Source organism: Mus caroli, chromosome X, assembly GCF_900094665.2.
Source record: "Mus caroli chromosome X, CAROLI_EIJ_v1.1, whole genome shotgun sequence".
Classification (NCBI taxonomy): domain Eukaryota; kingdom Metazoa; phylum Chordata; class Mammalia; order Rodentia; family Muridae; genus Mus; species Mus caroli.
Genome location: NC_034589.1, coordinates 132,637,270 through 132,647,574, shown reverse-complemented (window position 1 = coordinate 132,647,574; position 10,305 = coordinate 132,637,270).

Sequence of the window (10,305 nt, the reverse complement as noted above, 5' to 3'; positions counted from 1 at the left end):
TAACTCAAACAAATCAATGGCCTTTCTCTACACAAAGAATAAACAGGCTGAGAAAGAAATTAGGGAAACAACACCCTTCTCAATAGTCACAAATAATACAAGTTTTAAATCTTAAAGCACATTCTCGCTGATAGACATCCTCCAGCAAGCACCATCTAAGCCTTCCCAAATAGCACCATTAAGTGGGGGCCAACTGTTCAAATACCCAAGTCTGTGGAGGACATTTCCCATTGAAACCATCACAGACCTCCCTGCTTAGTTCTTTTGTAAGGTGTGTTTGTGTGTGTGTGTGTGTGTGTGTGTGAATCTGTAATTATTCCAATGAATGTGTGCTTATATGGGTATTTACGTATAAGATGTGAATATACATAAGCAAAAGAAGTGTTTACACAAATATACATTGAGACAGATATAGATTCAAGTGAGTGGGTTTTCTCATCAGTTCAACAGTCATTTGCTAAGTGAATCTATGACCTAGATTCTGATTAAACAGAGTTGAATAAATACATTTTCAATGACCATCATTCCACTAAAGAGACTCTTTCTGAGAGGTTCCAATCAATATACCATTAATCTCTCAAGAGAAACCTATTAGCCTGTAGCATAAAGTAATTGAAATCTATCAGCTTCCCTTGAAATAGATTAATTATGATGATTGCATAATTTATTCTTCTTTCTGCCACTCTACTAAACCAATTTTTGTAAAAAACCTCCAGATATGACCTGATTTGTCAAATGGAAGTCCTAGTTGACCTCTCTGCAACATTTGCTCTTGTTAACCAATTTCTCCCTTTTCAAAATGGCCTAATTCTTCAGCTTTCCTGACATCGTTCTTTTAAAGTTCTCACCCATGGCTCTCTGGTCAGCTTTACTTGTTCCTTTCTCACATATTTTCTGTGTTTTCTGTAGATTCAGAAATAAACTCTGTGATAGACTCTCCTATACCTTTTCTCAATATCAACTTCTCTGATGTTTAGAAATTAATTATTAAATTCTCAATTATATTCATTAAAGAATGTCCAGGGTTCTCTAATTCATCTTCATTTCTTTCCTTCCATTCTTTCTCTTTATATGTACTCTATGCCATGGATATTCAGTAACTATCTAAACTAAAACAGGAATGTCCTTGATTTTCTGAATAACATACAGTTTAATTCTACCATCCTCAAAAGTTAGAAATTGCAGTGGAATTGTCAGCTATCCTTTGTGACTCTGAAAACTGTTTGTGCCTAACTAGTTTTCATATACAGGTATGACTCTCTTGAGAAGCTTACATCTCAACGGGGTGTTCACTACCATTTCCACAACCCTTTCTCTTTCTTTTAATGCCTGCTTAAGTCTATATCAAATGTCTTTCCTTAATAAGGTGCGGCTTCATACTGATTTGTTCTGAAATTCCTTTCTGGGACATAATAAAGAGTACAGAGTTCCAACTCAGTCTGCTAAAGGAGACAGCATGGAGCTGTGTCCTCAGCTTCCAGTATCACTGTTGCTGCCAGTTACATATGTGTGTCTACTATTGGATTATCAGAGATGTGTGTATGGTGTGTGTGTGTGTGTGTGTGTGTGCTGGAGAAGGGGGAGAGAAGAGGGCGAGAAAAGGAGAGGAAGACACAGAGAGGAAGACAGAAAAAGGAAGGAAGGGAGAAACTGAAATGCTAGCCTAGCTATGATATAAAATCATGGTTATAAACTGTGTTTTGAGTTTGATTTCATTTCTGTTGCTTTGATCAAATACCAGACAAAACAACTTTAAGGGAGAAAGTTTACTCAGTTTACAATTCCACATTACAGCCCATCACTGTGGTAAAACTAAGGCAGGGGCTTGAGGCAGCTAGTCATGTAATATTTATAAAGAGGAGAGAAAGAAATGCATGCATACCTCTTGTGCTCAGCCCATTCAATAAAAAAACTCAAGCAAGACATGATTCCACCATTCACTTTTATCTGGCTTCTCCCTATATCACTTAATATAATCACGACACCCACCCACATACATTCGAATAGGCCAATTTAATCTAGACAGTCTGTCATTGAGAGTCTTTTCACAGGTAATTTTTTGTTGTGTTAAGTTGACAAGTAAAATATAATGACCATACAAATTCTTTTCTGTTTCTGTGATAGTATCAAAGAGTTTGTGATAATTATTAAGAGAAGGAACTTGAGCTTTTAGATTATTTTATTAGGGCTATTTTATGTGCTGTTATTAGTCAGATATGGTGGTGCCTGCCTTTAATCTCAGAATAGGAAGCAGAGGTAGGTGGGTCTCTGTGAATTTGAGGTTAACTTGGCCTACATATTAAGTTCCAGGACAGCTTGAACTGAATTGCAATAGCCTGTTTCAAAACCAAAAGACTGTTGTAGTAAAGCTATTTCCTCTGGGGCTTGATAAGCCCATTTACTGTCATAGAGTGTTACAGGAAGCTGTGGCTACCTGAAAAATACTTTGGTCCAGATTCATGACAATGAAGTAAGCAAGACAATATAGTAATGGTTAAATGTATGGTAATTAGAATGGTGTTGTGAACATTTCCTCTTGATAGAGGGGTTGTCATTTGGTTTAGATCTGAGATTCCACATATAAGCACTGTCTTTTTTCCCCCAGCTGCAGATGGTCTTAGATGGTGTTAGACTATATAAGAAGTAGAAGAGACTTCATTTTCATGAGTTATTTCACAAGCTAGAGTAGAACTTTTGTCAGGCAAAGCTGTTTTTGAGCCATCCTTGTTCCTGTAATTTAACTCCTCACCCATATTCCAGTATGTAAACCCAATTAAACCATTACCTTCACTAATCTGGACTTTTATAAAAATAATTTCTCTGGACTGTTGGCACCCTATTTGGAGTGAATATGTCTGTCTTCGTGTCTCTTCAGGAAAGGTCAATCGGCAAATTGTGATTTTTCCAAATAGCACTAAAACAACTTAATAATGAATTGAAACTGAATTTTTGTCTGTCCAATGTAAGGGCAGAGAATTATTAACTCACTGAGATTTAGGAAGGGGCAGAGTGAAGCCATGCTATTTCTAAGATTCTAAACAGTTTAAAGCAGATCTTTCAGGTGGCTAAATGTCTTACTGAGGTAGTGATTGTGATCTCATAGTGATAGTTAAGTGTTTGGTAATTATAATCGCATTGTGAACATTTTCTCTTAGAGAGTGCAGAGAGGATCATTAATATTTGCCATCCCGGACTTCCAAAATAAAACTTCAGGCCTTTTCTGTTGATTCTCTCAGGAACTTTTCTGAATGTAAGATAAATTTTTGTGGAGCTTTCTCTTTCTGCGGCTAAGGCTTCGGAATAGTAAAATTATGCTGCACCTGGGGAGGTAGCTACGTAGTTGAGTGCTTGCTTAGCATGCCCAAGGGCTTTAGTACAGTGCCCAACACCAACAACAATTGTTTTAGTAGAGTGGTGGAAAGAAGGGAAGCTGATAGATTTCAATTACTTTACTTTCTGGATATCTATCTATCTATCTATCTATCTATCTATCTATCTATCTATCTCTATCTATCTATCTCTCTCTCTATCTCTCTATCTATCTATCTATCTATCTATCTATCTATCTATCTATCTATCTATCTATCTCTCTATCTATCTATCTATTGTTAAGCTGTACCCTATTATGCTGGTTTTTGTCTGTCCGTCTGTCGTCTGTCTGTCCATCCGTCCATCCGCCCATCTATCTATCTATCTATCTATCTATCTATCTATCTATCTATCTATCTATCTATCTATATATCATATGAAAGTATACACAGTAAGCTGAGGGAGTGTCTCATTTCCACCATAAAGTATAGACAGGTGTTGTACATAGTTTTCCGTTGCTGTGATAAACATCGTGACCCAAAGCAACTTGAGGAGGAAAGGGTTTATTTCATCTTACACTTTCCAAAACAGGACAGAAGATTGCCAATGAGCTTGCTCAGCCTGATTTTTTTTTAATACAACTTAGAACCAACTGCTAAGGGATGAAACTGTCCACAGTGATCCTTTCACATCAAACAGTAGTCAAGAACATTCTCTCTAGACTTGTCTGTGGGCAGTTGATGAAGATGCTTTCTCATTTGAGTTGCTCTTTGCAGATAACTCTAGCTTATATCAAGCTGATAAAGTAAAATAAATAATAAATAAAGAGAATAGGGTAGCATGAAAAGCTCCTTTGAGTTGATCAGTTCAGAACTGAGGCTTGATAGCATAATGTAAATGAGTTACACACAATGGAAGTGTTTCGTGGCATAGGAACAGAGAGGGTCAGGACTCAGAATGGAAAAATGATCATTAAAACTAAATCAGGGGCTGGAGACAAGAACACATTCTGCTCCCGTAGAGGATTCATGTTTTGTTCCTAGCATATCATCAGGTATCTCACAACTACCTCCAATTCCAGCTCCTGGAGATCTCATACCCACTTCTGGCCACAATCATGCACATACCTACCCATAGATCACACACACACACACACACACACACACACACACACACACACACACACACACTTACAAACAAACAAAATAAACTTCTAGCAAGAACTAGACCAGACATTTAAGTAGCTAGTCAGAGATTAACACGCTTCAAGGCCATTGAGAATGTACCACTCACACTCTGAAGCTTTTAAGGAAGCAGGGAATGAAGCTGAAAAGCTTTGATTATTGTTCAACAGAGTGGGATCTGAATTGTATGTCAGGCCCCAGGCACAGACAGGGCATTTCAAGCTGCCTTCAAGATTATTATGTGACGAGGGGCTGAATGAGGTGTATTGTTTTTCCTCTCTTAAAGGTTAATGCTAAGGATCAATCAACAACCCAGAATGGAAAATGCTCCCCACCCAGGAAAGCTATGTGTTCTGAGGTTCCAAGAAACGATATAAAGTCACTGTTTAGACTTATTATGCAGAGGAGCTTACAATCACTGTTACAGTCACTTTCTAGACATTTGGTGGAGACCCAAAGGCCAGTAGTAAAGTTGGGGGAAAGGGCCAGTCCCTTTCTGATTATCCTTACTTGAAGACTACTAAAAGTGGGCATTGTGGGTGACTGCCTAGGAGCACCTATTTGACTTTTTCTAGCTTGGTCCTAAGTTGAAACTATGGCAAAAATGCAGAAAATTATCAATTATTAATTATTCCTGATGTTTGGGGCTTACAGAAATTGTTATGTGGCTTCTTAGATTAGTGGCTAGAGAAAATGGACTGAATTGCTTCGAATCGAATTTATAGCTAGTAAGTAGCTTTCTGCACTGGTTACTGAGTTCTACATTTATTCTTCTTTTTGAGATGGTCTTGGTGCGCATCCCAATCTATATTCAAACTTGTGATCCTGCTGCTTCACACTACTGGGATTCTAGGTGTACACTAGTACAACTAGGTGCAGAGTTCTAATTTTATATATTATTTGGGTAGCATCCTTCCATGTGGTTTCTCAAGGATAATGTGCTTGGAGAGCAACACAAAGGATAATGTGGCTGAGTGGAGAGAAAGGAAAAGTATGAGATGAACTGGGAAAGAGTGGTACAGAGTAAATCTCATAGGCCCTTAATGTCCCAGGGAATGGGTTGGGAGCCCAAAGGTCCTTGTGTCCACAGATGATTAGGAAAACCAGAAGTATTAATCATGCTGGGTTGTCTCTTTAAAGGAGGAAATGAATACCTGTTTTCCACCCAAAAGGCAGAAAGTGGATGTTGTTAAAGGCCTGATGTCCTTTGCAATCTGTAGAACCAGGCCTCACACATAGCTTCCAAAATGTTTATTCCAGACTCTCCCTTTCTAGACATTTATTTTCAGCTTTGTTTCTCAGCTAACAGAACCAATCCTTAGAGGAGAAGTTTTATGTACTTTACAGCCCGCTAACCTCTATGCTATCGTGGTCAGAGACCACAGCAGATCCTAGGCCCTTAAGATATACAACCCATCTCCATGGCCACTTGTACTTTGAGTTGAGTTTCAGTATAATTATGCTTTCTTGTGCACTGGGGATTTTACACCAAGAAGCTCCCCCTCAAAGTTGTATTGTGTTTAAATGTGCTTAAATAAACCACTTGGTGTGATACACTCTGGAAATTTGAACTAGTACCAACTAAGTCAGGCTGAACCAAGTTTTCTTCTTTCCTTTCATGGTTTTTCCCGGCTGGCTATGACCCCCACAGTAATGGATTATTTTAGATCATTAATAGGAACTCTTTTGAGTATTTTTAGCAAAAAGACAATGTGAGCCAATTTCTTTTGAAAAGGTTGTCTTAACCATTAAAGTCTAGAGAAAGATAAGTGCAGGAGCTCAAAAGCCATGGAGTTGGCCGTTGTCATAGTTTTTGTTTGAAATGATGTAGACCAGGATGGTAGTCAGAAGGCAGTAATGGTCAATTATTTGGGCATGTTTTGAAGGTAGAAACAGCAAGATTTGTTGATGAATTGGGAGAGAGAGAACAGGAGAGAGGGAGAGGGAGAAGGAGAGGAAGAGGGAAAAGGATAGGGAGAGGGAGAGACACACACACAAAGAAAAATTAAGATCAGCTTCAATATTTTGCTGTTATTCTGTTTTGAGATAGTTTCTTACTATATATCCCTGGCTGGTCTGGAAGTCACTATGTAGACCAGCCTCACCTCAAACTCAGAAAGAGCCACCTGTCTTTGCTTTTTGGATGCTGGGAATAAAGGTGGGTATCACCATGCTCAGCACTGCTGCTTTGAAACAGGATCTCATGTTGTGCATCAACTAAGAATGACTTCAAGCTCTTGATTTTCTTGCCTTTATCTTCCCAGTGCTGAGATGATCAGTATATGTGTGGTTAGTTTTTGTCAACTTGACACAAACTAGAGTCACTTGGGAAGAGGAAGCCTTAATTGAGGAGCTAGCTCCATCAGATTGTCCTGCAGGTATGTTTGTGTGGTATTTTATTGATTTATAATTGATGTAGGAGGGCCCATCTCACTGTGGGTGGGGTCACTGCTGGGAAGGTGGTGGTGGGTTGTATAAGAAGGCAAGCTGAAAAAGTCATGGGGAGCAAGCTGGTAAGCAGCTTTCTTCCATTGCCTTTGCCCCAGTTCCTGTCTTGAGTTTGATCCCTATTTTCCTTCCTGTAAGATGAAATTTGCAAACTTTATATGCCTCAGTACAGGGGAACGGCAGGGCCAAGAAGTGGAAGTGGTGGGGGGGAGGGGAGTGGAGGGGAGGGTATGGGAGACTTTTGGGATAGCATTGGAAATGTAAATGAAGAAAATACCTAATTAAAAAAGAGAAATAAACCCCTTCTTCTCCAAGTTGCCTCTGGTCTGGGTGTATAATCACATCAATAAAAGCAACTAGTACAGTATACCACCACTTTGCTGTTTATGCAGTACCAGAGATCAAACTCAGGGAGTCTGGCATGTTGAGTGACTGACTGAGCTATGCATCCATCCCATCTTCAATTTTTTTTTTTTAGCTGAGTAAATGGTGGCATTTCATAGAGGAATACCTTCATGCTACTTCATTAAATTGTGTCTTGCTATATGACTTACCCATGGAATTAGAGAATAGGGATGGAGTGTAATTAAATTTTCTTCCTCTGTGATCATTAAAGGATTATTATACAACAGACTTTTATGGAGCTTGCTGACTAACTCTGTTAAGAGCCCCCCCCCCCCAACCAACCAAACAACCAAAACCAAAGAAATGAGTAAGTTTGGATGCTCTGCTACCAAGCAGGGTCTCCATCTGTGGTACCTATTCCTGTTTCATCTCTCACTTCAGTAAAGAAATGCATAATACCTAGCAATTTTTTTTTTTACCTGTGAGGAGTAAATTGACCTACTTATTGATGCAGTTATCTAGATGAGTATTTAGGTCTTAAAGCTTCATATATAAGAATACACGTATTTACATATATTTCCAGCCAGAGGATCAGAAAACAACAAAACACTCATTTGCACATTTCACTCATACAGAAAAGGGAACAGATTTATATCCACCAGAAAATTATAACCAAATTGTCCATGTGCAAAAGATGCCAAGTTATTAGTTCCACTCCCATTCTAATCCTTTGTTAAATGCTTAGATAGGGTAAATTTTTTTTGCTCTAATTTAAATATGAATTTTTGGTTCTTTGTAAATTTGAAAATGCAACAAAGGGACCTTTTCTCCTCTTGTTCTACATGATATTCCTAGTAATCATAGTGTTCTATAGAGACACAAGGGAACAGCAGTGCCTGGTAAGTATTGGCATTTACATATGAAAAGCAAGTGATACAGATTTAACCGCCTGGGTTTCAGAAACTCATTATTATCACATTAGTCATTACTGTGTCATGAGTTTTTTCATTGAATATTTACATAAATTTAATATAAATGTGCATAGTTGTCATCAAGAAGTTTCCTTCATTAAATTGTGATTAAACAGTTATCAGTATATTTATTTATCAGTATATTGATTTAAAATTTTTCCCTGTGGTTCTTTCCCAATTACCATATGCATTTGAAAGTAAGCAAGCTTCTTTGTTATCTATAGCTTCATATTTTTCTTCACCCAAAGTTTTGGTACAATAAGTTTGGGACTTATCATAGTAAGGAGAGTGCATATACAGCTTCATAAGTAATGAGGCAAATTAATAGATGATGAAGTCAGGTGGTACATTTCCTTTGCTTTTGAGATAGTGTATTTCTACATAGATTTCTTTTGAGATAGGGTCTTTCTGTGTAGCTATGGTGGGCCTAGCACTCCCTATGCAGACTAACTAGGCTATTCTGGAATTTGCTGTGTTCTTTTTGTTCATGCCTCCCAAATGCTGGGTTATTGGTATGTGTTACCATAACTGGGGTCTTTAAGGGGAAAATTAAAACATTTACATTTAGCAATTATTTTATTTCCTTACTTATTTAGATAAATGGTCTAATGTAGCCAAGGCTGGTCTTGAAGTCACTATTATTGCCTGGTCTTGCCTTAAACTCATGTTGTAATCTAGATTGGCCTAATTTTTCTGCTCTAGCCTGTGGAGTGCTGACTTTATAGGTGTTAAGGTCACCATACATAGCTGTCAAAATGAAATGATACCTTCTGATGAAAATTAAATAGAGTCATTTAAACCTAGATTCTAACAAAAGATTTTAAAGTAGTAGTAGGAGCATAGGGTAGAAAAATTGTCATATTCCAAATTTATTATGTGTCTCCTTTTCTACATATAAAGTAAAATCTCAAATGTGGGCTCAACTGAACTAGAAAATTTCTTAATTCAGCATTTGAACAGTGAGGTAAAACTAAGAGGATATATACAAAGAACAATGCTAGAAATAGGTGTAGTGGTCACGCCTACACTCCCAGAACTTGAGAGGCTTAGACAGGGGTATTTTCGAGTTGGAGACGAACCTGAGATGACTCATCACACTCTGTCTTAGTGGTGGAGGGCATGACTAGTGTGCAGTCAGCTCTGGGTTCAATCGACTGAGTTACATCAAAACAACAACAATAAAAATAAAAACAGCAGCAGCAGCAGCAACCACAACAATAACCACCACCACCACAACAACAAAAACTCAGTGGTAGTATCACATTTAAGCTACACACATGAAAAATTTGTGTACTGAAAGAAATTGTTTACTAGGAAGCCAAGCTACTCTTTTCTCAGTAATGACAACTAAAATGTCTACTACATCTGTCTTGCAGTAAGTAGGGATAACCAAAATTAATGCCACTGTGGTAGAATAGAGTAGCTGGGCCAGGGCATGGATTTCAGCCTTGCCCCTGAACAAATCCAGCCACAAGTGTTAGAGGAAATATAATAGAGGAGGAAGAATTTGATATTTTAAACATCATTTTAAAAGCTATATTAATTTTTTTTATGTGGATGAGTGTTTTGACTGTGTATATGTCTGTGCATTATGTGCACGCAGTCCCTTCAGAGGCCAGAAGAGCATGCTGTATTACTTGGAACTGGAGTTCTGATGTTTCTAAGCTGCCAAGTAGGTGCTGGGAACTGAACCTCTAGAAGAGCATAAAGAGGTCCTAACCTCTAAACCACCACTCTAGCCCCAGAGTTTGATATTTTGTTAGACATCAAGCATTACTTATGTGCCAGGTTTTGTGTTAGTGAATGTGGATACAGAAATGAATCTCTTTGCCCAAGCATCTCACATGTATGCAAAGGAAAGGATTGTAATGCAGGGAGTAATCCAGGGATGTAAGCAATTATTTCAACTGAGATCATGAACGGAAAACAGAAATCAATTTCAAAGAGGAGGGATCAGGAAAAGCAGTGGACCTGGATAATGAGATGAACCAATCTAAATTTAGTTTAGTTTTGTTTTTTTTTTTTTTTTTTTTTTTTTTTTTTTTTTT